This window comes from Chionomys nivalis, chromosome X (genome assembly GCF_950005125.1).
Source record: "Chionomys nivalis chromosome X, mChiNiv1.1, whole genome shotgun sequence".
NCBI lineage: Eukaryota > Metazoa > Chordata > Mammalia > Rodentia > Cricetidae > Chionomys > Chionomys nivalis.
This window is the reverse complement of record NC_080112.1, coordinates 71942570-71969803: the sequence shown is the minus strand read 5'-3', so window position 1 is coordinate 71969803 and position 27234 is coordinate 71942570. Positions and strand designations below refer to the sequence as shown.

The window sequence follows — 27234 nt, the reverse complement described above, 5'->3', positions numbered from 1 at the left end:
GAAATTTCTCCTTACAAAATGTTTGATTATGGGCCTCAACCAGCAGAGGTCCTCTACTACCAAGCCTTAATACATGATTCAACTAGTTTCTAATAAAAGGTGAACAAATGAGACAGCTGACTTAGATTGTTGAAAGGAAGAGGGAATGTCTCTTCATTAATTTTTAAATTTTTGTTTAGTGCTGGGAACCAAACCCAGAAGCCATCCACAGGCTAGGTAAGTACTCTAATGTTACCAAACCATATACACAGCCATCTTTTTAATTTTCTTTGGACAGAGCCTCACTGAGAAGGCTGGCCTTGAACTCAGTTTATAGCAAAGACAGGCTGTGAACTTGTGACCCTCCTGCCTCAGCCTCCCAGATAGTTGGAATTGCAGTCCTATACGACCAAGATCTCTTCATATTTTGAACAAAAGCAAAAACAAAGATTGTCTTATTAATTAAACTTTATCCAGGCTCCCGAACCTCTCTTAAACTCACCTACGAGTTTTAGAAGATCCAGGGTTAACAAAGAACTCTTGCTAAGTCAATTTATCAACCTTTCTCTACTCTGCAGTGTCTAATGTTCCTCAATTTCAGATGAAGTTCTTCTTCCTCTACATAACTTCAATGATAACTGAGAATCCTGACCTGTTTTCAGTAAGAATCCTCTTAGATAGGTTTAGCCCTATCGCCTTTATTGCCCGTTTCTTCTTAGTCATTTTCATCTATTGACATGTATCAATATGCTTCTCGGGTATGAATTCCATTTTGCCCAAGCTGTGTTTGGGGTTGAACCCAATGTCCCTTTCAAATGTCCCTTCCCAACGTTAATAATCTCTTGCAAAGCAAATTTGGTTATGTTTTAATAAACAAAGTTGAATAATTACTTCTCTAAAACTATTCCAAGGAGCACCAAATACTGGTAGCAACATTTGTGGCTGGACAGGTGGCTCAGTAGTTAAGAGCACTGGCTGCTCTTCCAGAGGATGTTAATTCTATTCCCAGCACCCAAACAGTAGCTCACAATCATCTATAATTCTAGTTCCAGGTGATTTGACTATCTCTTTGGTCCCTGTAGGCACCAGGTATGCAAGTTATGCAAAGATATAGTGTAGGCAAAAGACCCCTACACACAAAATAAAATAATAAGAAAACTTTAAAATAAGTAGATAAAATTTCAACTAAAGAAAAGCCAGGAACTGGAGGAAACAAGAAAAGATTCTCCTAAGCAACTTTCAGGGGAAGCATGGCCTTATTGATGTCTTGATTTTGGAATTCTAGTGTTCAGACCTATTTGATAATGAATATCTGTCTTGAACGGTATGATTTATGGCATTCGTGACAGCAGCCCTAGGAAATAAATACATAGCCTTTCTCTTTAGTAAAGATATCATTTATTTCTTCTACTTTATCACTTTGCTTATCACATCAAGAGGACTGGGAGATTATTCTAAATTTGAAGATACAGACTTTAATCAAGGAAGAAGACTAAGGGAATCGAAAATAGCTTTGGGGAAGAAGATTCGAAAAATCACAGTGGTGCATGGCCTCAGACCAAGTCAGAGATAGGTGTACAGCTAGTAGGTGTGAAGCTAGTAGATGTGTAGCTAGGAAGGAAACTGACTTGATTTTGAACAACTATCCTCCCTACGCCTCCTCTCCTTTTTTCTGAGTCTGCTTCCCATATTATCATGCTCTGGGATCATTTCAGACTGACAGTTTTGTGTCATCAGAGAAGTGATCCATGTCCAAGATTCAAGAATGAACTCTTATTCTATAGGCAGAAAACAATGACCCCCAAATATTGAGGCCATTTGTCCTCTTCTTTGCACATTACTGTTCAACTTTTTCCTGTAAGGAAAACTTCAGCACATTTTCATCCTGTTCTACTGGAGTATGACAGGGAGATCTGATTAAAGCCTATGCCAGGAGCACAAGAAAAGGACTGCAGTAGTAGGGGTTGAAGACTTCTCTGTAGGACTGTAGCCATGATGTCTCTGCCCTCCTGAGCTGGGCTGGGTCCTGACAGAGAATTATGGATTTTAGTAATGGGCAAGCTGTAATGCTAGTTCTTTTTATGTTCTTTCTTAAAGAGGACTGTTTCATTTTGTTCTTAGATTGTGTTTCTTTGTACCATGATTAATAAAATAAAGGCCCAGCGACAGATATTGGGGTTCAGCCTGAAGACCAGAAAAGCAAAGCAGTCATCCACTGGCTCTTACCTCTACCTCAGTCTGAAATTGCAATCCTAACTCCAGGAATCCTCAGAATGAGACTGACTGAGAACTGTCTCCTCCTATCTTATATTCTGCTCTAGTGCTAGGATTAAAGGTGTGCACCACTACTGCCCAGTTTCTATGGCAAACTGGTGTGGCTATTGGGATTGAAGGTGTGTATCACCACTGCCTGGTCTGTAAAGGCTGGCCAGTGGTGCTGTTTTACTCTCTGATCTTCAATACTCCAGGCAGGACTTGACCATAATCCTAAATTTTCTTTGGGTCCTCATAAGATTATTAGTACCCCCAATCAGCAGGAAGTAACCTAGAAAACTATGCCCATATTCCCTAGAAACGGATTATGCATGTTTGGTTTTTTTAGAGTGTTGGTTACAAGTTGTTATGGATAATGCTCAGGAAAAAAGCTAAACAAAGAAAATTAGATTCGAAATAGGTTCAATTAGTTCTTGTTTAGAAAAGAAAAGGGGGATATAGATATGATAGGATAAAAGGGTAGATTATTGAATCTACTCTGAAAATAAAAAGGGATGATATAGATGTGATAAGATAAAAAGGTAGATTATTGAATCTACTTTTAAAAAGCTACTACTAGTTTTGAATGTTTTACAGTGGATTGGACTTTTGTATCTTGTATACAAATTTGAGATTAATTTTGTAAAAACTTACCGTACATACATTTCTAATCTTTTTCAAGGTATTGTACCTATATAGCTCATTTAACAATTTAATGTAAATTTCCTTGAACGTTATTATTATCAATTGTTTAGGAAAATAAGGAAATGTGGGTTATTAATTAGTCACCTATTATAACTGAACTTGTAGTCACATTAGGTATATGTTTTCAAGGTCAAAAAGGATATATTTTAGATAGACAGGTCATCTTCAAACACTTCAGAGATCTACAGAATATAGCATTTAAGATGTTTTAACAACATAGGCTCTTTTTTATGACAATGAGGCGTGTCTGCTCCTGACAGCACCATTCTACTTCAGAGAAGATAGTGGACATTGAAGAAACTCCACATGGAGTTTACTTTCTTTCTGACAAAAGTAAGCCACTGGGCAAGAAAATGCCCTCGCCTCAACTGATGGAGGAAGGTCATTGGTCAATAAACAAACTGCCTTGGCCCATTTGATTGGCCAGCCTTTAGGTGGGTGGAGTAAATAGAACAGAATGCTAGGAGGAAGAGGAAGTGAGCTCAGATGCGGGGCAGCTCCTCTCAGAGCCAGACGTCATGAAGCAAGCCGCCAGGTCAGACATGCTGAATCTTTCCTGGCAAGACTGGTGCTACACAGATTATTAGAGATGGGTTGATCAGGATATGAGAATTAGCCAGTAAGGGCTAGAGCTAATGGGCCAAGCAGTGTTTAAAAGAATACAGTTTGTGTGTGTTGTTATTTTGGGACATAAGCTAGCCAGGCGACCAGGAGCTGGGGCGGCAGGAACACAGCCCACAGCTCCTCACAACACCTCAACTGCTGACAGTATGCTGTCCAAACTAGACAAGTGGGACAGAAAAGATAGTGACTGCCAAACATTGTCAAGACAAGGAGGGACAGCCCTTCAGAATATCCTGCGTCACAGAAAAGTCTATCTGGTATGCTAGGCCTATAGACTGAAGATAAATGCCCCAGAATTTCAGAGAAACTGTAGGTGACTGTCCAGGCAGCCAGATGTTTCTGTCATCCCTTACATTTTTTGGAAGTCAGTTGCTTGCACTTTCTGCTTACTCAGTTAATATTATATCCTTCTTGGATCTCTGAGGAAGATGAAGCCTAGATAGTTATAATTTTCCTTGTTTACCTGATGTGGAAAACAAGTTATGATAGAAAATAACTTTGAACTCACCAAGATAGGATAGATATGGAGTATTTTCACTGAATTTGTCAAATACAAATGGACTAGACATTGTTGATGTATTTATTGCCTTTATATATTGTATATAGTCATTGTATTTATTGTAGATAGTTTTCTTATATTAAAGTCTTTTTATTTTTGACAAGAAGGAGAAATGTACTGAGTGATATTTCATTTGTATTTTAGTAAATAAAGCTTGCCAAAAGATCAGAGGGTAAAACAGCCCCACTGTATGCCATGGATGGGCTCCCATTTTCTAATGCCTTTCTTTAGAAATTTGAAGCTTTCATTGTAGACATCATTAATTTCTTGAGCAAGAGCAGGATCAATAATTTCACAAAGAGGCAGGATACAAAACTAATCTTATAAAATTAGTAGTCTTTCTATATACCAACAAGAAAAATGCAGAGAAAGAGATCATGGGCATACTCCCATTCACAATAGGCTCAGAGAAAATAAAATATTTTGGAATGAACCTAATCACGGAGGCATGGCTTTGTTGGAGGCTCTGTGTCTCTGCTTCTAGTACTCTTTAGGCTTGGTTTGGTAGACATGAAATTTTGGAGGCTGTTTATACCACAAACAGTTTTTCTTGCTCCTTAAACCATGGTGGATGGTTCTGCTGGGTACCACAATCTAGGTTGCCGTCCTCTGTCTGTGTCCTGAGGTTCAGCTGGGTAGTTCTCATTAGAGACCATTTCTACAGGACTAGAAGATTTGGAGGAGACATGCTGTTTTGACCTTTCATATTATGTGGTTTTGTGATGTGTCCTAAGAATGTGGGCTTTATATTTATTGGTTACGTATCTGTTCTGGACACAGGTTGCTTGACTATGCACAGAATGTGTGTCTGGTCCCAAGTCTGGAGGTTGGAAAGGCATGGGCAAGGTTCCTCAGATTGGGCTAAATCACTGGGCATGGGACTCAAGTTCTGGCTGAGGGTTAGGGTAAGTGTAGGAGGCTTATGGATAAGAAGATGGAGTTACTAGGCTGGGCTGGGCAGGGCAGGTTTGCTGGCCTGGCTGGGAAAATGTAAGGGCTCAGGAGACCACCTCTAATGCTTCTAAGAGTTGTGAAATGGGAGTGTAAAGGACATTCTATGTGATGTTTCACTCACACTACCTGAAAACATCAGCCCCCTTTCCATATGTCCCCTCTGGTACATAATATGTGACTTATTAACAAGTCTTGCACACACACTGCTGATAGCATATGACTACTTTTTCTGTGTGTTTCTAGTTCCATTCTTGATAGATAATGTGCAAAATTTCTGATAATTCATCTGTGGGATCTGTTTTGCCACTAAAGAAAGTGATTGATTCAAGGTAGAAACTGTGAAGCTGTTTACACTTATCCCATCTGCCTACCTCTTCCTTTAACTATGCCCATGTCCTGTGTAACAGGCAATGGTTTCTGGTGTTTATAATACTTCTGGGATCATGGCTGGTCCCTAGATTCCTTACTTTGTGGCTATGGTGGAGTGATTGGCCCATCTTAATACTTTGTGCAGCTTTCTGGTACCATGACCCACAAGTGAACCCTGGATGTTCCTACTGGATAAAAAAAAAGTTGCCATGGTTTCTCCCTCCCAGTTATGAGTTTCTGAGTAGCTTCTGGACAAGAATGACTCAGTTCTTTCTGAAGTCCTCCCTAACTGGCAACTTTGAACCTCTTTCCATTCTCCAGATATGGACATTGTCTTGACATTTTATCAGTGTCCAGAGTATTACACAGAAAACTTGATTTTTTCTTTCACAGGGAATCTCGCTTTCCCAATTTTTATCCAAAATGTTACTTAAAGATTAAAACTGAGCAACTGCTTTTTGACATCTTCCTCCAGAACATTGCATGTGACTCTCAAGAACCCAAATAGTTGAAAGTAAAGGCTGAGTGGGACAATAGTTGTGATTGGTGCTTTGGATGTGCCTTCTCTGTTGTAGGCACTGCAAGCTGAAAGACCCCCAGTGCTGGGGAGACTATCACTCAAGTCTCGGGATAACACGAACCCCCAGTAACTCAAGAGAAACCATCCTTGCTGCAATCACACGAGGCTTTAATCGATAAGACGAGACGAGAACCAGTGCACTGGGGCCGAGACTCATAACCCACGCAGGGGAAGAGTTCGACCCCGAGTGACCGGGAGAACCGATTTTTAAGGGAAGAAACCACAGCCCAATGATCCGGAATTGGCAGGGAGTGTGTCACAAAAAATTCTGAAAATACCAGTGAAGATCACAAGGGGGCAACTCCCTGCCTCCCAGGACCACTCCCAAGGTCATAATCAGCTAGTTCCTAAAACATAGTACAATGACAATCACAAGGGGGAAACTCCCTGTTTCTCAAGATTATTCTCAAGATTACAACCTAACTTTATCTTCAGCTAGTACCTGAAACAGTCACTAACCGGCTAATCCTAGATTTTTGATTCTTCTCTTCCTGCTTGGATTTTTGGCTATTTTCTTCCTGCTGGGGGTGGCGGGGGGGGGGACCTGGATTTATCCAGGGCTTTCTTTGGGGATACCCAGAGTTATCTAGGTCTTTCAAAGCCTTCTCTGCAAAGACATAATAGCCAGTGGCTTTTCAGATCTACATCTATCTAGTTTAGTGCCATGCATCATCTCTCTAGTAGTAGCCCAATGTTAGGGGGCTTGAAGTATGCATGTGTATATGTGCCTTAGAAGGTATATTTGGTAAAATTTCTTGATCCCACCAAGATAACATTTTACTTTTGGTGATGGGGATTTCCTGTGTTTCTGATGGATACTGATCACATCTTCTATTTATGTGTACAAGTGGAATTTAAGGTAGAAATATTCAGTCTCTGCAACTGCAGAAAGACCCAAGTCAGGATGCTTTTAGGATTTATTTCCTTGGCACATATAAACATCTGTATACTAATTTCAGCCTCTGTGAACAAACAGCTTTAAACTAGGGTATCAGTAAGTTTCTTGATGGACTCAGTAGAGTCCTGTGCTGAAGGTAGAGTGGCACAAGACAGTAAGAGAATATTCTGGACAATTATGTTGTTTCATGTTCAAGAGGGAAGTCAAATACAAGCCAAGGTTTCACTATCTAGAATCCTCAGTGGGCTCAGTGTCTAAGGGTGAGAGATACACTGATACATAGGAGTGCTCTATGTAAGGAAGGAATTTCTGATCTACCACTCTGAAAAATTCACTTCTGAACTTTGCGTTCTCCTCATTTTGACACTGACAATACTGACTGTCTTAGTCACTGTTCTATTGCTGTGAAGAGACACCACAAGCAAGGCAATTCTTATAAAAGACAGAATTTAATTGTGAGCTTGCTTATAGTATTGGAGGGTTAGTCATTATCATTATGGTGGGGGCATGGCAGGGGCCATAGTGGGAGCATGGTGACATTCATGATTCTGGAGTCACACCTCCTAATCCTTATAAATCCTTTCAAAGAGTTCCACTCCTTAATGTCTAAGCATTAAAATATATGAGCATATGGGGGCCATTATTATTATTCAAATCACCACCCCCTGGCTTCTTATAAAAGAAATAATTTAATTCTGTGTTTGCTACAGTTTTGGAGGTTTAGTCCATCATGGCATGGACATAGAAGGAGCATGACAACACTCATGGTTCCTGAACAGTAGCTGAGAGCTACACCCTGTTCCATAGGCAGAGGTAGAGAGAGACTCTGGGCCTGGTGTAGTTTTTTGAAACCCCCCACTGACACACTTCTCTAACAAGGCTACATCTCCTAATCCTTCTAAAATCCTTTCAAATCCTTTCAAGAAATTCCCTGATGACTAAGCATTCAAATATATGAGCCTAAGGGGACCATTCTTATGCAAACCACACTGACATTGGTATTCTTGAAACTCATGATCCTAAATGGGGCTAATGAGTAGAAAAGACATTTCCCTCTTGAAGACTCTTCCCTGGGACCTTAATGTTGGCTTTCCTTTTCTATTTCTATTTCTAAGGCATAATTGTTGGTCACACACTTTAGCAGTGTGCAGTTGCAGGTCGCTATTCTGACCCGCTGTGTTCATATTTTATGGCATTACTTGAACTCATGAACTGTGGAGGTTATAATTTCTTCTGAGTTTGAGAAGAAATGTGACTGACTACCAGTAAAGCCATCAGAACAGACTTGATTCAGTAAGGACTGACAATAAAGGAAAGGGATGAGCTCCATTCTGATTTGTGTAGAGGTGATTTGCATATTGTAAGCAGAGTATGAGGAAGGGGAAAGTATGAGGACTCATGACAGTCAGTGAAGTTAAAAATAACAAAGTTGTGGCCAGTGTAAATATGATTAGGTTATCTGTTTTTGTGGCAGCCAACTGTGTGCATTCAATCTTCCTGCAGAATGAGAGACAGACTTTATCCTCCTTTCTTTTACTTTCTTTTTTTAAAGATTTATTTATTAGTTTGTGTACTGTGTTCTGCCTGTGTGTATGCTTGCATGCCAGAAGAGGGCACCAGGGCACCAGATCTCATTAAGATGGTTGTGAGCCACCATATAGTCCTAGGAATTGAACTCAAGACCTCTGGAAGAGCAGTTAGTGCTCGTAACCTCTGAGCAGTCCATCCAGCAGCCAGTGCTCTTAACCTATGAACCATCTCTCTAGTACATCTTCTCTTCCTACCTCCCTCCCTTCCTTCCTTTCTTTTAAACAGAATCACATTATGTAACTCTGACTGTCCTGGAACTCACATTGCAGACCAGGCTGAACTCAAACTCATAGAGATCAGTCTGCCTCTGCATCTGCCTCTGCCTCTGCCTCTGAGTGCTGGAGTTAAAGGTGTGCACCAATTGCCTAACAGACCTTACTATTTTTGATGATCATATATCAGAAAAAAAAATGTTCTCAGGCTCACAGAGAAGTCCTTCTGAGCTACCAACTATACATATTTCCTATTTCGGTTGTTTTTCAGTATATGCTTCAAGACAGAGGGTGCCACAGGCCTATCTTAGGTGATAGCATGATAAGGCTTTTGGCAGTGCTGAAATTTTCTTAGGCATTTTTTTTCTCATAATTATATGTCGAATTTAAAAAAATTATTATATATTTATAGTACAAAATAGTGGGTTTTGTTATGGCATCTCATACATGTATATCATGTAACTTGGTCAGATTCACTCCCCATTACACCCCTATTGTTCTCCTTCCAATTGGGCCTTTTCCTCTTCCCAAATAATCTTCCTTGTGCAGTTATGTCTTCTGTTTTTTTTTCTGGATGGTTCTTTTTTCTTTTATTGAAAATAGGGTGGTTTTTTTTGTTTTGTACAATATGTTCTGATTACATGGAGGGAGGGGGCTGTGGAAGGGAATTCAGGAAAAGATAGATAAAATAAGTGGCATTTGAGGGGTAGTATGGGAAACTAATACAGTAGAAACTTTGTAAAATATATACATATATGAAGGCCATCTAAGTAAAATCACCAAATAATGGAGGAGACAGTGTCCTGATGAACTATCTTTTGTAACCAAACAAAGCATCCAGTATCAAAAGTAGGTTACATCTAATGGAGTTGTTGGCCAAAGGGCATCATGGAAATCCTCAAACAACCCAGGCTGTTGCCAAGACTATAGGTTTTTCTCTACAAATTGACAGCAAGGCCCCATTGCTGAAGACAACGCCTGTACAACTCTTTGAACATGGAGAAGTCCAGCTGGTGTTTATATAGAGCCTTCATCCCTATGTTCTGGCATCTTTGGTACAGAAAGGTACTCTGAATGCTACCAAAGGAGAAACATAAACACCAGCCCAGCCACAAACCCTTTAATCTACAATGCTGTGTTGCCTGCAAGATAGACTCAGGTAATGGTGTTACAAAGGTTGTGGGAGTAACCAACCACTATCTGATTTGACTTAAGGCCTGTTTCACAAAATGGAATTCATACCAGACACTGCTTGGGTGACCAAGAACCTGAGACTAGATAGTCCAGGGACTCAGGGTTAAACAAAATAATACTAGTCTAAAAGAAGAAAAGTGTAATGATAAAATTACTCCTAATGATAGTCTGTTGTATTCATAGATTAATGCCTTGTTCAGCTATTATCAGAGAAGCTTCCTCCTGCAGTACATGAGAATACATACAGAGACCCACAACCAGGCATTATGCAGAGAATGAGAGAACTTGGAACACTCAATCTTATACAGGATGTCTCTCCATCAAATACCTCCCTTCAGGGCTCAAGGAACCCTGTAGATGAGGAGGCAGAGAAAATGTAAGAGCCAGAGGGGCTGGAGGACACCAAGAAAGTAAGGCCGCCTGGTCTACAAGAGCTAGTTCCAGGACAGGCTCCAAAACCACAGAGAAACCCTGTCTCGAAAAAAACCAAAAAAAAAAAAAAAAAAAGAAAGAAAGAAAGTAAGGCCGTCTAAATCTACATGATCAAAGCTCATATGACATAATGACCTCACAGAGACTGAGGCAGCATGCACAGGACCTGCATAGGTCTATATCAGGTCCTTTGTGCATATATTATGTCTTCTAGTTATTGGAGGAGTAGTTGACCAACATGTAATGGACTCCTTGGGTTTTGGTGTTGTTGTTGTTGTTTGTTGTGCGTGTATGTGTGTGCGTTTACTTGGTTAGAGTCAGTTTTTTATCTTTTGGGGGCATGGATTTGTTTGGTTTTCTTGGTTTGGGCGTATTTTATTGTTGTATTGGATTTTTGTTTGTTTTTTTGAGAAAGAACTTAAAGTTGGGTGGGTAAGGAGGAGGAGAGGATCTGGAAGGACTTGAGGGAAGGGAAGAATATAATCAGAATATATTTAAAGTTAAAATTGTTTTAAATAATAAAAATATAATAATAATAGCAATGAAAAAGTATAAACTAAAATATAGATTTTTGTCACATAATATATCCTGATTATGGTTTCTTCTCCCTCTTTTCCTCCCAGCTCCTCCCTATCTCACCTCCCATCCCAATCTACTCCTTTCTGTATCAGAGAGCAAACAGGCATTTAAGGGGTAATAAGAAAACAAAATGTAAGCTAAATAATAAACAGACAAATTGGAATAAGGAAAAACAAACAGAAGGAAAAGATCCCAAGAGAAACATACAAATGCAGAGACACTCGGGAATCCCATAAAAACACAAAACCAGAATTGATAATATATATGCAAAACCTTTAGGGTTAAATAAATAAATAAAAATAAAAGTAAAAATAAAACAAAAGAAAAAAGCCCTGGCTTAACATTGTGAGACAAGGAACTTCCAAAGATGCTATGGAGTTTGTTTTCTGTTGGCCATTTACTGCTAGGCATGCAGCCTACCCTTAAGAGTAGTTTATTTTTGCAGTGAGACTCTCTTGGAAAAGTTAAATTTTCATTTTCAAGTGGATGTCAGTAGGAGGTAGCTTCTGGGTTAAGAATGAGGGTATGTGTTCACCTTTCAGTTCGAGGACTTCATCTGGTACAGACCCACGCAGGCCCTGTGCATGCTGTGTCAGTCTCTGTGAATTCATATGTGCATCAGTCATGTTGATTTAGAGGGCCCTGTTTTCTTGGTGTCTTCCATCCCCTCTGGCTCTTACATTCTTTCTGCTTCCTCTTCTGGAGGGGTTCCCTGAGCTTTGAGGGGAGGTATTTGATGGAGACACGCCATTTAAGAGTGAGTGTTCCAGGGTCTCTCACTCTCTGAGTAATGCCTGGCCATGGGTCTCTGTATGTATTCCCTTCTTCTGCAGGAGGGAGCTTCTCTGATGGTGGCTGACCAAGGCACAGACTGATCTGAGTATAACAGAATGTCATTAGGAGTCATTTTATTGTTATGTTCTTTTAGTAGAACAAACTACTTAGGTTTCCCCTAAGTTTCTGAGTTATCTAGTCTCGGGTTCTTGGCCACCTACACAACATTGGGTATGGGTTCTATCTCATGGAGTGGGTCTTAAGTCAAATCAGATATAAGTTGGTTTCTCTCACAATTATGTTACACTGTCTAAAAAGTCAGTTTCTAATAATTTTTTGCCATGGATTATAGGATAAAGACTACTAAAAGTGACTAATGTTGAATATTTTCCTTAGCGTAGAATAACCTGTGGAAACCTCTTTTCTGTCTAATTGCACTTGTAAGCGATTGAATAATTTATCTCATTCTACTGATAAAATGATTTCTCATGTTTTAGATAATTTATAGCTTTAAAATTTTTACTTTTAATAGCAAGTTGTTAAGATAAAATTCTAAATAAGCTTTCTAGTATCAAATTCTTAAATAAAAAGGAACAAGAGGTAAACACCATAAAATTTAGCTTCCTCAATTCTCAGAAAAACCAACATCTCTCTTAAAATGCAAGAGCATGCTCATTTTCTTATAACACAACTAGCTAGCTTTTGTTTCATTCCCTCTGCAATCTCCTATAAAGTAGTAAAATATCCACTGCCTCTCCCCAAATAAAATAAGGAGGCAGCAACTTGTAGCCTTTTGGGTTCTCAGTAACAAGAAATTTCTTGCTCAAAATATCGGAGACCTTTAATACAGTGTCAAGACAATGTCCAGAATCAGATCTGATGATAAGTGGTGCCTCTGTACTTTTGATACTACTAAATGTCTTAGGTCTTCACCCCACATTTTCTTACACACTTTGTAAATGCCATAGCTCTGCTGGCCATAGACTGTTCAAAAGTATCTTTTTCAAGGTCTTTCCTTGAAGTTGGAACAGAATGGGATGGAACAGATCTTGTGTTCTGTATTATTATCGCAATTCCTAGTACTGTAACCGTGTCTTTCAAGTTAACCAAATAAGCAAGTGCCCCTTCCCTAGAAATCTCTTGTAAAGAGACTCCTCTGTAGTCGAAACCATGTAACTTGTTTTCCAGACCATTCAAATTACCAAAAGTTTCTAACAAACATTTGGTCAGTATCTTCTTCTTCTGTCTATGACTTGTGGCCACTTTGACCAGATACCAGGGACTGAACAAGAATAGTCTCAATTCAGTGTATAAGCAGGGAACAGCTTTCTTTTGATGGGATGTGACCATCAAAGTCTAGTTCTCATGAGCAAAATTTTGTTCCTTCTCATTAAAGACATCATATGGGACATGCTCTTTGTGCACTTCTTTGACTTCCTGGATTTTCTCTTTGGCCACTACTTTACCTTTTAAGTATTTATGAAGAAAAATAAAATTGTGTTTCCTCATATTTCACCTTCTTCATATGTCGTTTCAGTTTCTTTTCATGTTTTTCTTGTGTTGGGGGGGTATTGTTTGTAGAGAGTAACCTTGTATGAGTCAGTCAGTGACCAGCAGGATGTTGACCTCTGCTTCTGTCACAACATTTTGGCTCCAGCTAGAGCAGAGGCTCCATACTCTGTGCAGCTGTGAGGGAGAAGAAAAATGGGCTTTGCTGTGCTGAGTTGCTTAAGTCACCATCCTTCTACCAGGTTTTGGGACAAAGTCCCCCACGAAAGTTGATCTTTCTACTTTAGCCTCCTGAATGCTGTGCCTCTTCTTCTTTGTTTTCTTTTTTTCGTTTGTTTGGTTTTGTTTTGTTTTGGAGACAGGGTTTCTCTATGTAGCTCTGGCTGTCCTGGATTTCACTCTGTAGACCAGGCTGGCCTCAAACTCACAGAGATCTGCCTGCCTCTGCCTTCTGAGTGCTGGGATTAAAGGCGTGTGCCACCACTGCCCGGCAAGTGCTGTGCTTCTTTTTGGTTATCTAATTGCATGATCCTAGAGAAGCTAAATAAGAAGGTGTGTTGTAATACAAGCGGCAGGGCTGTGTCCCCGGCACCCAGCCGCCCGCATGGCTAGCTTATGCCCCGAAATAATTACACCGGAATTGTATTCTTTTAATCACTGCCTGGCTCATTAGTTCCAGCCTCTTATTGGCTAGCTCTTACATATTGATCTAACCCATTTCTAATATTCTGTGTAGTACCATGAGCTGGCTTACCAGGAAAGATCTTAACCTGTGTCTGTCTGGAGTGGGAGAATCATGGCGACTCCTTACTCGGCTTCTTTCTCCCAGCATCCTGTTCTGTCCACTCCGCCTACCTAATTTTCTGTCCTATCAAAGGGGCCAAGGCAGTTTCTTTATTACTTAACCAATGAAACAACAGATAGAAAGATGACCCACCTCCATCATTTCCCCTTTTTCTGTTTAAACAAAAAAGAAAGGCTTTCACTTCAACATAGCAAGATTACATACAGCAAAACAGTTATCAAGCAAGAATTACAGTCACAACACTTATATCTATTTTATCTTCCATCATAACCAAGGAAAACTACAACCATCTATCCATTCTTCAACTCCATCAAAGACTCCAGAAGGATATAATATTACCTAAGTAAACAAGAAATCCAAAACTCTAGAAATGACAGAGACATCTCACTGCCTGGACAGTCACCCAAAGTTCCTTTGTACTGTTGGGGCATCCATCTTCAGCCTACAGGCCCATAGTATCCAGCAGACATTTCCATGAAGCAGGAAAATTCCAAAGACAGTTCAGTCACTTTCTGCTGTGTCCTGCAGAATGTCTCGCAGACTCTTTCATGAATCAGGAACCCCGAAAATCCATCTCACCTTTAGGCAAGTTCAGCAGTCCTCTTTCTGTGGGTTCTCTGTGTCCAGTTTATGCAACAGTCCAGGCAAGAGCAGTTTCTTGCCCAAATGGCTATCAAACTCCTTAAGGAGCCTCTTCGGTGCCCATCTTCCTCTTGAAGTAGATTGGTGCTGCCAGGAGCAGACGTGTCTCATTATCATGAAAAGCCCTAAGTTATTAAAACATTAAATGCCATATTCTGCAGTCTTTGAAAGATATGAAGAATGCCTATCTAGCTGAAATATATCTATGCACATCTAGAAAATCTAACTAACATGACTAAAAGCTTGACAATTATCGATGATTATCCATTAACAACCTATATACATTACATTTTTAAATGAACTACATAATCACAATACCTTAATCAAGATCAGAAATACATAAACATATAACAAAATTGACCTTAAAATCATACCAATGCAAATTATTCATATCTATATCATATCCCCCTTTAAATGTAAAAGAACATTTATAAACAATATTTGGGAATATGGGCGCAGTTTTTTCTCTCCAAACTGCTTCCTGCTGAATGGGGGCGTCGTTAATTAGGTCTTTCATGGTGTAACCTGTGTGCCAGGGTCATCTCGGTTGGCAGTTGTGTGAAGTAATTTTTTGAGGGTGTTCACAGTAACCTTTCAGGAGGGCGTGGTCTATCATACCATATTGGGATAGACGAAATCCACAGGGTCACATCCTCTGTGAAAACAAAAGAAGACCCTCTCCAAAGCATCATATCCTTAGACCCAAATTCTGAAATCATAATACCCTTATATCCATTCTGGTTTAGCTTGGCAGCCCATATAATGAAATGTCTCTCTGCACTTAGCTCCTTCACAGTCAAAAATTTTAAAGAAAACACAATAATACAAAGAATCCAGACTCTCTGTGAATTTTCCATTTTTATGTGGCTTATTTTTCTTTATTTCTTTTAATCTATAACTATCTGTACTCTGTCTCTTTAAAGACTTTACCCTTTTTTAAGACATTAACTTTATTCTTTATATATATTTTTTTCTCTCTCTCAAGCCTACGTACATTCATTCAACACTGTGATCCATTTATAGGTCTGAATCTGTCCTATTGTGAATCCGTAATTTTTTTTTTTTTTTTTTTTTACTATCCAGGAGCATTTCTTAAAATGTTAAGCATTTCTTAAAAACTTAAGTTGCACCATGTAGAGGTAATACGCTACTGCCTGTTTACTGCCAGTCTAAACCTTAACTGTGCTGTTATTATGGTAATTACGGTAGTTTCTGCCTGAGACCAGCAGAGTTCCACATGGCAGAGCTGAGCTGCTCCTGCATCAGAACCATTTGGTGCCCCTGAGCCACTCACAGTTCCAGGCACACAGCAGTCCACATGCCATCAAGCAAGACGCAGCTCTTTACTCCAAATGATCCATTCAAAAGCTCTGTCTCCAGCAGGAGCCAAACGGAGATCGCAAAGGCGGCACAGCCCAGAAAGCCGGCATTTTAAAACAGCCAGTTTTTTCCTGTTGCTGAGTCAGGACAATTTCTTTGCCGCACGCAACCCACAAACAGCAAAAAGCTGTCTTAAATTCTCTCTCTGTCCTTTTTAAGCCCTCTCAGGTTTTATGTGGAGTTCATTATCACGCTGGGCGCCACTCTGTTGTAATACAAGCGGCAGGGCTGTGTCCCCGGCACCCAGCCGCCCGCATGGCTAGCTTATGCCCCGAAATAATTACACCGGAACTGTATTCTTTTAATCACTGCCTGGCTCATTAGTTCCAGCCTCTTATTGGCTAGCTCTTACATATTGATCTAACCCATTTCTAATATTCTGTGTAGTACCACGAGCTGGCTTACCAGGAAAGATCTTAACCTGCGTCTGTCTGGAGTGGGAGAATCATGGCGACTCCTTACTCGGCTTCTTTCTCCCAGCATCCTGTTCTGTCCACTCCGCCTACCTAATTTTCCGTCCTATCAAAGGGGCCAAGGCAGTTTCTTTATTACTTAACCAATGAAACAACAGATAGAAAGATGACCCACCTCCATCAAAGGGGAACCCAAAGAAAAACATATAGTCATCCTCCTGAATATTAACCTTCATCAGGCGATGAAAGGAGACAGAGACAGAGACCCACATTGGAGCACCGGACTGAAATCTCAAGGTCCAAATCAGGAGCAGAAGGAAGAGAGAGCACGAGCAAGGAACTCAGGACCGCGAGGGGTGTACCCACATACTGAGACAATGGGGATGTTCTTTCTTTTTTATTTTTAAAATTGCATTTATTTATCTGTCCATGTATTTATATATGTATTTGTTTGTGTGTTTGTTTTGTGTATGTGGGCTCAAATGCCCCTGCATGTATGTGCAGATCAGAGGGCAACTTACGAGAGTCATTTATTTCCTTCAACTATGTGCGTTCTGAGACTCAAACTTAGAATAGAGTTCCATATTTATACTGATGGGGATAATCTATCAAAGAAGACAGAGACAAGGTAGCTAAGGAGTAACAATAACAGCAATCATCATAATCATTATCATATCGTCATCAAAGTTCCCTTAAATTCTTGTTTATATATCACCTCATAATCATTGTTTATAATCTTGTTTTATAATCTTGGAGGAGGAGAACAATTTCCTCCTCCTCCTTTTTCTTGTTCCTCCTCTTCCTACTCCTCCTCTTCTTTCTTCTATTTTCTTTTCTTCCTTCTCCTAAAAACAGTACTGGAGACTGAACTTAGGACCCATGCATGCTAGGTAAATGCTCTAGCGTTGAGCTGCATCCTCAGCCTTTTTTACTTTTTATTTTGAGATAGGGTCTCACTGAATTGTCCAGGCTGGTTTTGAACTTGTTATTCTCCTGCCTTGCAAGTAACTGGAAGTACTTGCCAATGCCATCAGCCCAGTTCCACTACTTCCCTGAATGAATACTAAAACTTTAATGAACTGGTCCAACCAAAAGATGTCATTTATGTCCTGGTTGACCATTGTCTCAATTATTTTATTTTGTTTTTGTTTGACACATAATAACTGTTTATATTTAGGAGGTATAATGTATTTTGATATATGTGGTCATTGTTGTGATGCTAAGATTCTGTCCATTTGTTGTGCAATTTAGTGAAGCCTGACAGAATAGGATTCCAACAAAATGGTGCTTCCTTAAAACAAAGAGCTTTTTAGCTTTAAATTTATTTTTATTTTCTAATTTAAAATTTTTAATTTTTTGAGAATTTCATATGTGAACACGTATTGTCATAAGTTTTATTCCTCTCCAACTCCTCCCATGTCTTCAACAGTAGGGTCTTCTCATCAACCTCTGGGAGGCAATCAGTGGTAACAGCAATAGCCTATATTGTTTTGGAAGTTGCTTAAACTCCTCTGAAAAACAATTCAAGAGAGAGTTTCCTTATTTACACTGTAGTTTTTGTTAGAGAGTCTGGGGCTCCTTGGGAGAAAATTATTGTCCCAAGAGGCATAATGTCATTCAGTCTCTCTCTCTCTCTCTCTCTCTCTCTCTCTCTCTCTCTCTCTCTCTCTCTCTCTCTCTCGTGTGTGTGTGTGTGTTTGTACACTCATACACTTACATATATTATGTATGTGTTGCTAAAGACTTATTTTTATCTTATATGTATTAGTGTTCTGTTTTCATGTATGTACGTGTGTACTGTGTGCACACCTGGTACTTGTGGAGGCCAGAAGAGAACATGTGATTCCCTAGAACTGGAGTTACAGAAGCTTGTAAGCCACCAGGTGTGTGGCTGGGAACTGAACCCAGGTCATCTGAAAGAGCAGCGAGTGCTCTTAACTTCTGAGCAACCTCTCTAGTCACCTATACATGTATTTTTGTTTTGTTTTGTTATGTTTTCAAGACAGGATTTCTTTTTGTAATCTTGGCTGTTCTAGAACTAGCTCTGTAGTCCAGGCTGTTCTCGTTATATATGTATTTTTAAGTGACGATAAAATGTTTTTATATGGCTTTCTCAAACATGCTTAGTATTGTTTATCTCTTCTCCCTCGCCCTCCATATTTTCCTTCTTTCCCAATTAAATCCTTCCACCCATTTGTTCCATTTCCACTTTCATAGCACCTGTGTCCTACTAACTTCCCCTCTAGAGCTCTACCATCCACAGACCCATTTTGCTCTCCTGGTTTCTGCAGTTACGCCAGGATGTATACTCACTTCTAAATGTTCAGAGCTATAAGTCACAAATAAGAGAGAACATACAAAACGACAGCCTACAAAATGGGAAAAGATCTTCACTAACCCCACATCAGACACAAGTCTGATCTCCAAAATATAAAAAGAACTCACAAAATTGGACACCAAAAGATCACATAATCCAATTTTTAAAAATGGAGTATAGACCTAAACAGAGAACTCTCAACAGAGGAATCTAAAATGGCTGAAAGACACTTAAGAAAATGCTCCACATCCTTAGTCATCAGAGAAATGCAAATCAAATCAACTCTGAGATTCCATCTTATACCTGTAAGAATGGCCAAGATCAAAAACACTGATGACAACTTATGCTGGAGAGGTTGTGAGGTAAAGGAAACACTCCTGCATTGCTGGTGGGAATGCAAGCTGCTACAACCCCTTTGGATGTCAGTGTGGCGATTTCTCAGAAAATTAGGAAACAGACTTCCTCAAGACCCAGTAATGCCACTTTTGGGTATATATCCAAAGGATGCTCAATCGTGCTACAAGGGCATGTGCTCAACTATGTTCATAGAAGCATTGTTTATCATAGCCAGAACTTGGAAATAGCCTAATTGCCCCTCGACCGAAGAATGGATAAGGAAAATGTGGTACATTTACACAATGGAGTACTACACAGCAGAAAAAAATAATGACATCTTGAATTTTGCAAGAAACTGGATGGAGCTAGAAAACATCATTTTGAGTGAGGTAACCCAGACCCAGAAAGACAAACATCACATGTGCTCACTCATAGGTGGTTTTTAAACATAAAGCAAAGAAAACCAGCCTACAAATCACAATCTCAGACATCATTTTGAGTGAGGTAACCCAGACCCAGAAAGACAAACATCACATGTGCTCACTCATAGGTGGTTTTTAAACATAAAGCAAAGAAAACCAGCCTACAAATCACAATCTCAGAGAACCTAGACAACAATGAGGACCCTAAGAGAGACATACATAGATCTAATCTACATGGATAGTAGAAAAAGACAAGATCTCCTGAGTAAATTGGGAGCTTGGGGACCTTGGGAGAGGGTTGAAAGGAAGAGGAGAGGCGGGGAGGGGAGCAGAGAAAAATGTAGAGCTCAATAAAAATCAATTAAAAAAATAAAAAAGAGAGAACATACAACGTTTGTCTTTCTGGATATGCATTGTCTCACTCAATATGATCTTTTTTAGTTCCATCCTTTTGTGTGCAAAGCTCATGATTTAATTTTTCTTTATATCTGATTAAAATCCATAGTATATATTCACCACATTTTCATTATCCGTTCATCACTTGTAGGACATTTAGGTTGTTACCGTTTCCCAGCCATGGTGAATAGAGCAGCAGTGAACATGGCTGAACAAGTACATGGGGAGTTGGATGTAGAATCCTTTGGGCATATGCCAAGGAGTAGGACAGCTGGGTCATATGGTAGGTTTACTTTTTAGCTCTTTGAGCGTTCTTCACACTGATTTCTATAATGGATGCACCAGTTTGTAATCCTACCAATAGTGAATGAGAGTTCCCATTTTCCCACATCTTCAGCAGCAGTTTTGTCAATTACTTTCTTGATTTTAGCCATTCTGAATGATTTAAGATGAAATCTCAAAGTAATTTTGATTTGCATTTTCTTAATCATTAAAGATAAGAAACACGTAAAAGATATTTTGTAACTATTTTTATTTCTCCTTTGAAAACCCTTTCTTTCTTCAGATACGTAGATTATTTTCAATTGGGTCATTTGTTTTCTAGATTCTTCATGTTTTCAGTTTTTTGTGTTATGAATATTTATCCTCTATAAGATGTACAACTAACAAAGATTCTCTCCCATTCTGTGGGCTTCCTCGTCATATGACTGATTGACTGTTTCCATTGTTGCACATAAACTTTTTTGCCAATTGCTGGCCTTAGTTATTTATGGACAAATGGAGTCCTATTCAGAAAGTTCTTTCCTAACACCTATATCATGCAGGATGCCACTTCGTTTTCTTCTAGCTGTTTCAGCATTCAGGTTTCACACTAAGGTCTTTTATCCATTTGAAATTAATTTTTATGCAGAGCAATCACTAGGGGTTTAACTTCACTGTTCTACATGTGGACATCTGATTTCCCAGCACCATTTGCTGAAGATACTGTCTGTCCTCCACTGGGTGTTTTTGGCATCCCATTAACGGTAGTTATGTGCACTCACCATTTGGGTCGTCTGTATTTTCCATTGACCTACATGTCTGTGTCACTGTCATGTTGCTTTGTTTTTGGTTTCTGCTGTTGTTTTTTATTTGTTGTCTTGATTTTTTAATTATCACTCTAATATAACTTGAGATCTGGAATGGCAATCCCTCCAGCAGTGTTTGTTTTGTTCAGGATTGCTTTGACTACCTAGGGTCTTTTGTGGTTTGAGGATTTTTTTCTATTTCTATGAATAACGGTCATGTTTTTATTGGAATTTCATTCAATCTGTACATTGCTTTTGCTGGAATGACCATGTTCACAATATTAATTTTACCAACCATGACTACAGAAAGTCTTTCCATCCTCTAGTGTCTTCCTTAATTTTTTCAGAGATTTAAGGCTTTCATTAAGGTCTTTTGTTTATTCATAGATAACTGAGCTTTTTGAAAGCTGCTGTCAATTTGAGTGTTTCCATGATCTTTCTCATGGTGTTTGTTATTAGTATAGAGAAAGGTTATTGATTTTTGCTAGTTGATTTTATATTCTACTACTTTGCTCAAAGTATTGATCATTTCTAGAAATGTTCTAGTGGAATTTCGGCATCTGTTTTGTGTCATATATCACCTGCAAAATGGTATGATTTGGTGTATTCTTTTCCTGGTTTTATTCCTTTATTTTCCTTCTCCAGTTGCTAACCATTGCTTGCAGCACTATATTGATAAGGAGTTTGGATGGTGCAAAGCTGTGTCTCAATCTTGATTTTAATGGGATTGCTTTGAGTTTTTCCCACTTGGGATGATGTTGGCTGTGGGATTTGTCATATATAGCCTTTATTATGTTGATATATTTCCCTTCAGTCCTATTCTTTCTATGACTTTTATCATGAAAGCATGTTGTGTTTTGTCAAGGGACTTTTTTGCATCTATTGAGATGATCATATGTTTTTGTTTGAAAGTACATTTATATGACATTACATTAAATGATTTATGTATATTTTAAATCCTTCATGTTAAGTTAGGGTAACTATTATGACAAATCACCATGACCAAAAGCAATTTGGAGAGGAAAAGCTTTATTTCAACTCAGGTCACACTTCATCACTGAGGGAAGTCAGAACTGCAGCAGAGGCCATGGAGGAGTGCTTCTCACTAGCTTGTTTCTCATGGCCTTGTCAGCCTGCCTTCTTATAGTACCCAAGACCTCCGTCTCAGGGGTATCACCACCTGCAGTAGGCTGCACCCTCCACACATAAATCACTAATTAAGTAAATGCCCCACAGACTTGCCTACAGGTCAATTTATTTTCTCAATTAGGATTTCCTCTTCCCAGATATGTCTATTTGTGTTGAATTGACAAAAGCCAATCAACACAACTGACCCATTGTCAACTTGACACACATTATTATCAATCTTATATATTAATAGCACTTATTAATCTATAACCTTTTCTTTCTTGTTCATCCCCAAGATCTCATATTAATATGAATATCAAAATATAAAGAATTCCAACTTTTAAAAGTCCCACATTCTTTAAAACCTCGCTTTAAAAATAGTCTCTTTAAAACATTCAAAGGCTCTCTCAAAGTTCAACATTTCTCTAAAATACCCAGTGTTTCTGAAATGTCCGAAGTCTCTGTAAAATTCCAAAGTCCCTTAACTGTGGACTTCTGTGAAATTAATAATAAGTTACATAGTTTTTAATTTCAAAAGGGAAGAATCGAAGTGTAGATACAATAAAAAAAAATCAAAGCAGACCCAAATTCCAATAGTATAGAAAGGTCAAACATTGATGCCTTTGACCCAGTCATGATACTCTGGTCTCCAAAGACTCTGTACCATCTGTCTGGCTCTTCCTTCTGCAGCACACACAAACTTGTCGCCTAGGCTCAGAACGACTCCAATCCATGACTGCTACTGTACTTGTCTGTCATCCCATAGCACTGGCATCTTCAAAATGCTGGGGTCTCCACTCTAACTGAGCTTCACCATTACCAACAGCCTTTTGTAGGCTCTCTTTGGGGACTCTAAGCCTGCCACAGGTGAAGTTTCAACTTCTCTCCATGACCCCTTCAGTCCCGGGGGTTCTATTGCAACTCAAGTTGTACCTTCACCAGTGGCCTTTCCTGGCTTCTCAGGGCCAAGCCTCAGATGCTCTCCATGACCCTTTCATTCTTTCAAACCCAGTATTACCAAGTTTGGCTGCCAGCATGAGGTACCTTGGATACTTCTGGAACATTGCTTCTGTATGCTGACTCTGAGGAAACACTTCCCAGAAGATACCACCTCAATGATGCTGGTCTCTTCCTAATCATAGTTGATTCTTCAGCCCCAGGTGACCAGAACCACAAATTTTTAATTTAAAATATCACATTAATAGGCCTTATAGAGTCTTTGCTTTCCTCTGAAGCTTCACAAATCAGGTCTTCATCTTTTTTGCATAGCTCTCAACATTCTTGTCTTCCAAGTTCCCACAATAGCTCAGTAAGCTCTGAGCAACCAATGGCTTTTCTAGACCCAATTTCAATTACCACAGATCCTCCCCCAAACACATGGTCATGTCTGTCACAATGAAACACCCATGAACCTGTGACCTATTTCTGACTTAGTTAGGGCTTCTATTGTGATGAGAGCATAAAGGACCTTGTTCTAGTACTAAGGAAACCAAGAATGTTAAACAATTTTCAAAGAAAAAAATGCATAACCTGTTTTCAGCCCAGAAATCTGAGAATGGAATCTGAGAGTAGCTAATAGTCTAGATGATCCTTGCATTATCTGTAGGGCCAGGCCATACCAAGCTCTCAGAAGTAGGACTGGAGGTGGCTAATAGTCTAGGTGACCTTTGTATTGTCTGTACGGTCAGGGGTTCCCCCAAACTCTCACAACCAGGACCAGAGGTAGCTAATAGCTCAGACAACCTCTGCACTATCTGCATGACTGAGACCACACCAGATCCTCTCCCAGGTCCTTAAGATAACACATGTAGCCTATCTCTAGAACCCATCTTCATGGAAGAAGTGACATGCACTTTGAGAAAAGTTTCTATGTAATTGTGCCTCATTGTTCACTCAAGTCTTTTTTTCCCCAGAGTTTTCTGTGCTTAAATATGCTTACAATAAATGGCTCAGGGTCAGACTCTAGAAGTTTGAACCAACACCATCTAACTAAGTGATGTTGAACCAGATTTCCTTCTTGCCTCACATGGATTGTTACTTTACCTGCCCTGGTGGTCACAGAGACCCTGACACTGTGGCTGTGAGAAAAACAACTTGAGGAGGAATAACGGGTCTATTTTAAATCTACAGTTCCACATCGAAGGAAGTCAGGGCAAGCACATGGAGGCAGGAACTGAAGCAGAGGCCACAGAGGAGTGTTGCTTACTGGCTTGCTCTCCATGGCTTATCACCCTGCTTTCTAATATTCCCTAGGACCACCATCCCGGGGTGGGGGGTCACTGTACACAATGGGCTGGGCATGTTCACATTAATTACTGATTATTAAAATGCCCCATATGCTTGTCTACAAGGCATTCTGGTGGGGGCGTTTTCTCAAATGAGGCATCCTCTCCCCCAAATTACCCTAACCTGTGGAAAGTTGACATGAAAATTAGCCAGCACACTTGGGCAGGCTAAAGTCAGGCAAGTTGATTAGACCAGAATGGAACACAGGGTGTGTAACTTGGACCAAGCTTCCAGACTGGCAATAGCACAGGCAGAACTAGCCAGACTCTGTTGGCAACAGCACAGATGGGATTAACTAGATTCAGTATCAGTACATTTTAAAAGTGTAATTAGCAATCATCTAATAGTAAAACATATGGTAGCATCATTTAACCATCATTTTAACAAGGTTGTTGCTTTTTGATTTACATAATTATATTTATAGTGGATTGAATGAGAATGGCCCTCATAGGCTCGTATCTTTGAACCCATGATCCCCAGGTGGTGGAACTGTTTGGAAAAGATTATGATGTATAATCTTCATGGATGTGTCACTGGGGGAAGGCCTTGAGGTTTCAAAAGACTCATGACAGGTCTGGGGTGTCTCTATCATTGCCTCCTACTTATGCATGAAAATGTAAAAACATAAGCCAAATTAAATATTTTCTTTTCTAACTTGCCCTGAGCTTATGGCTTCAGAGGGCTAGAGAGTCCATAGTGGTGGAGCAAAGGCATGGTGGTAGGAATAACAGAGAGTTTACAATGCCATTCGCTCTATTTCCCTCATGGCTGTTAGCTCAACATGTAATCTCTCACCTGCTTCTGTAAACCAGCCTCGTACTGGATGCTTTCTTTTATAAGTTGCCTTGGTCATGGTATCTCTTCACAGCAATAGAAAAGTAACGATGACACCCTCCAAGTCGTCACATTCCAAATTCTTCTTGGACCATACATCTAAGCCCCCTCACTGGAGTTATAGTATAAAACTTTGCACCTCTCATTTTTTGTGGACTCATACAAACTATTGATGATCTGGTTTCTTTTCTCCAATAAGGGCCTATAGATCTTAGCAAATTTCCTCTTTATAAAACTAAATTCCCTGGGGTATTTGGAATCTAGGCCAGAGGATTCGGCCCGAAGCTTTTGAGAGCATACTTAACCATCAGAGGCTTCAGTTCCAAGGGTAAGGAGTAGCCCCATCAAAGCCTTCAGGGAAACAGCATTCAGTAACTGGACCATTTTCCATGCTTGCTGTAATCTCCAATGCCTTGTACTATTAGCTTTGGGGGCCAGAAAAGACTCACTGAAATGATGGATATAGTTTGGACTGGGTGAGATTTAGGCACAGGCAGAGGAGGGCCTAAGAAAGGCAAGAGGAAACAGATTTTGGAAAAACTGGCCCAAGATGGAGACAGCAGCAGGGGACCTGATCAATATTATCGGGTAGAAGGCTTATTGAGCTGGAGCAGTCCACTAAAGAACGTTTGCATTAGCTGTTGTGTCAAAAGGAAGCAGGGCCCCAAATCAATTGTACAAGATGATCCTGTAATTTTCCCTGTGCTAAGTAGCTTTGAAATAGAATAAGGTAGAAAAGAGTAATAACTAGATTCTGATTGATTTATTTAGTTAGTAATTTACTTAAAGCACTGCCTGTATTGTCTATTTGCCAATGACGTCACTTGCTACCTGAAACAGAATGATCTGGAGAAATAGCTGAAACAATGGACCGTTGCCCTTAACAACCAGCTGACTGTTGCCCTTAACAACCTGCTGGCTGCCACGTAAGCATCTGTAAAATTTTCCTAGCTTGCTTGCCCCACCTTGTGGGGCAAGACGAGAATGCAAATGACCTTTCTGAAGTCTTTCAGAAGCTATTGTGGCTTTGGTCCTGTGGTGACATTTCCTCTCTTCCACTGTCATGGTGTTGGAGTGCTTATTCCAGAAAGATTTCCACAGCAGCTATAATCAGCAAATCTTCATGCACAAGTGACTAAAATCTATTACATGTCAAATGCCACTCACCTTCCTAGCAGTGGCAGCTCCCCAATCTTTATTTAATCTTTATTCCTGTGTTAATGAGTTTAGTTGCTTTATATATTTCTACTTAAAATATTATTAGTTTGCTTCCTTCCCTTTACTGCCTTCAGCCCCTCCTAAGTCGAAGCCCTTCTTTCCTCCAACTCCCTCCATATTTCCCACTCCAAAATTCATAGCTTTTATTTCCAGATTATTATTGCTACATATATATGTGTATGTATATATATGTATTCATGAATACATAAATATAACCTGCTGAGTCCGTTCTTGTAGTGTGTGTGTGTCTGTGTGCGTGTATGCATGTGGTTTCAGGGCTGATCACACTATACTTAACAACCATCTGGGGAGCTGTTATCAGTTGCTTGTCCAGGGATATGACTCTGCAAGATTTCCACCTTCCTTTGTTAGTATTTTCCATTGCTATTACCATTGTTCCCATCTTGTTTATGTAGCCGTTTGTATGAGAGACTTTTACACCTTACTTCCTGGTATCCTGGCTCTTAACAGTCTTTCTGCCTTCCCTTTCTCAGTGCTTCCCAAGCTATAGGTGTAGATGTATCCATTGGGACTGGATGATGACACACTGATCTCTGCATTGTATTCATGTATTAGTTGGGGTTCACTGGAGAAACGGGACGGATAGAATGAATGTATATACATTAAAAACAAGATTTATTAAAATGCTTACATTCTGTGGTCTGACTATCCCAACAAGGCCTGTCTCCTGACAGAAATTCTACGAATCCAATCATTGTTTGGCTCATGAAGCCTGGATGTCTGAGATGGTCTTCAGTATATGTAAGAATCCAAAAGAA

The 27234-nt window shown here is 39.7% G+C and overlaps 1 protein-coding gene and 1 pseudogene across 4 annotated transcripts in view; one reads left to right on the top strand and one right to left on the bottom strand.

Annotated features, from left to right (window-relative positions):
* The window catches only part of LOC130867536 (doublesex- and mab-3-related transcription factor C1-like), a 185098-nt gene that overhangs the window by 16364 nt on the left and 141500 nt on the right, over positions 1-27234 (top strand). The gene's annotated exons all lie outside the window — the stretch shown is intronic.
* LOC130868468 (nicotinamide phosphoribosyltransferase-like) overlaps positions 12375-27234 on the bottom strand; it is a 32855-nt pseudogene continuing 17995 nt past the window's right edge.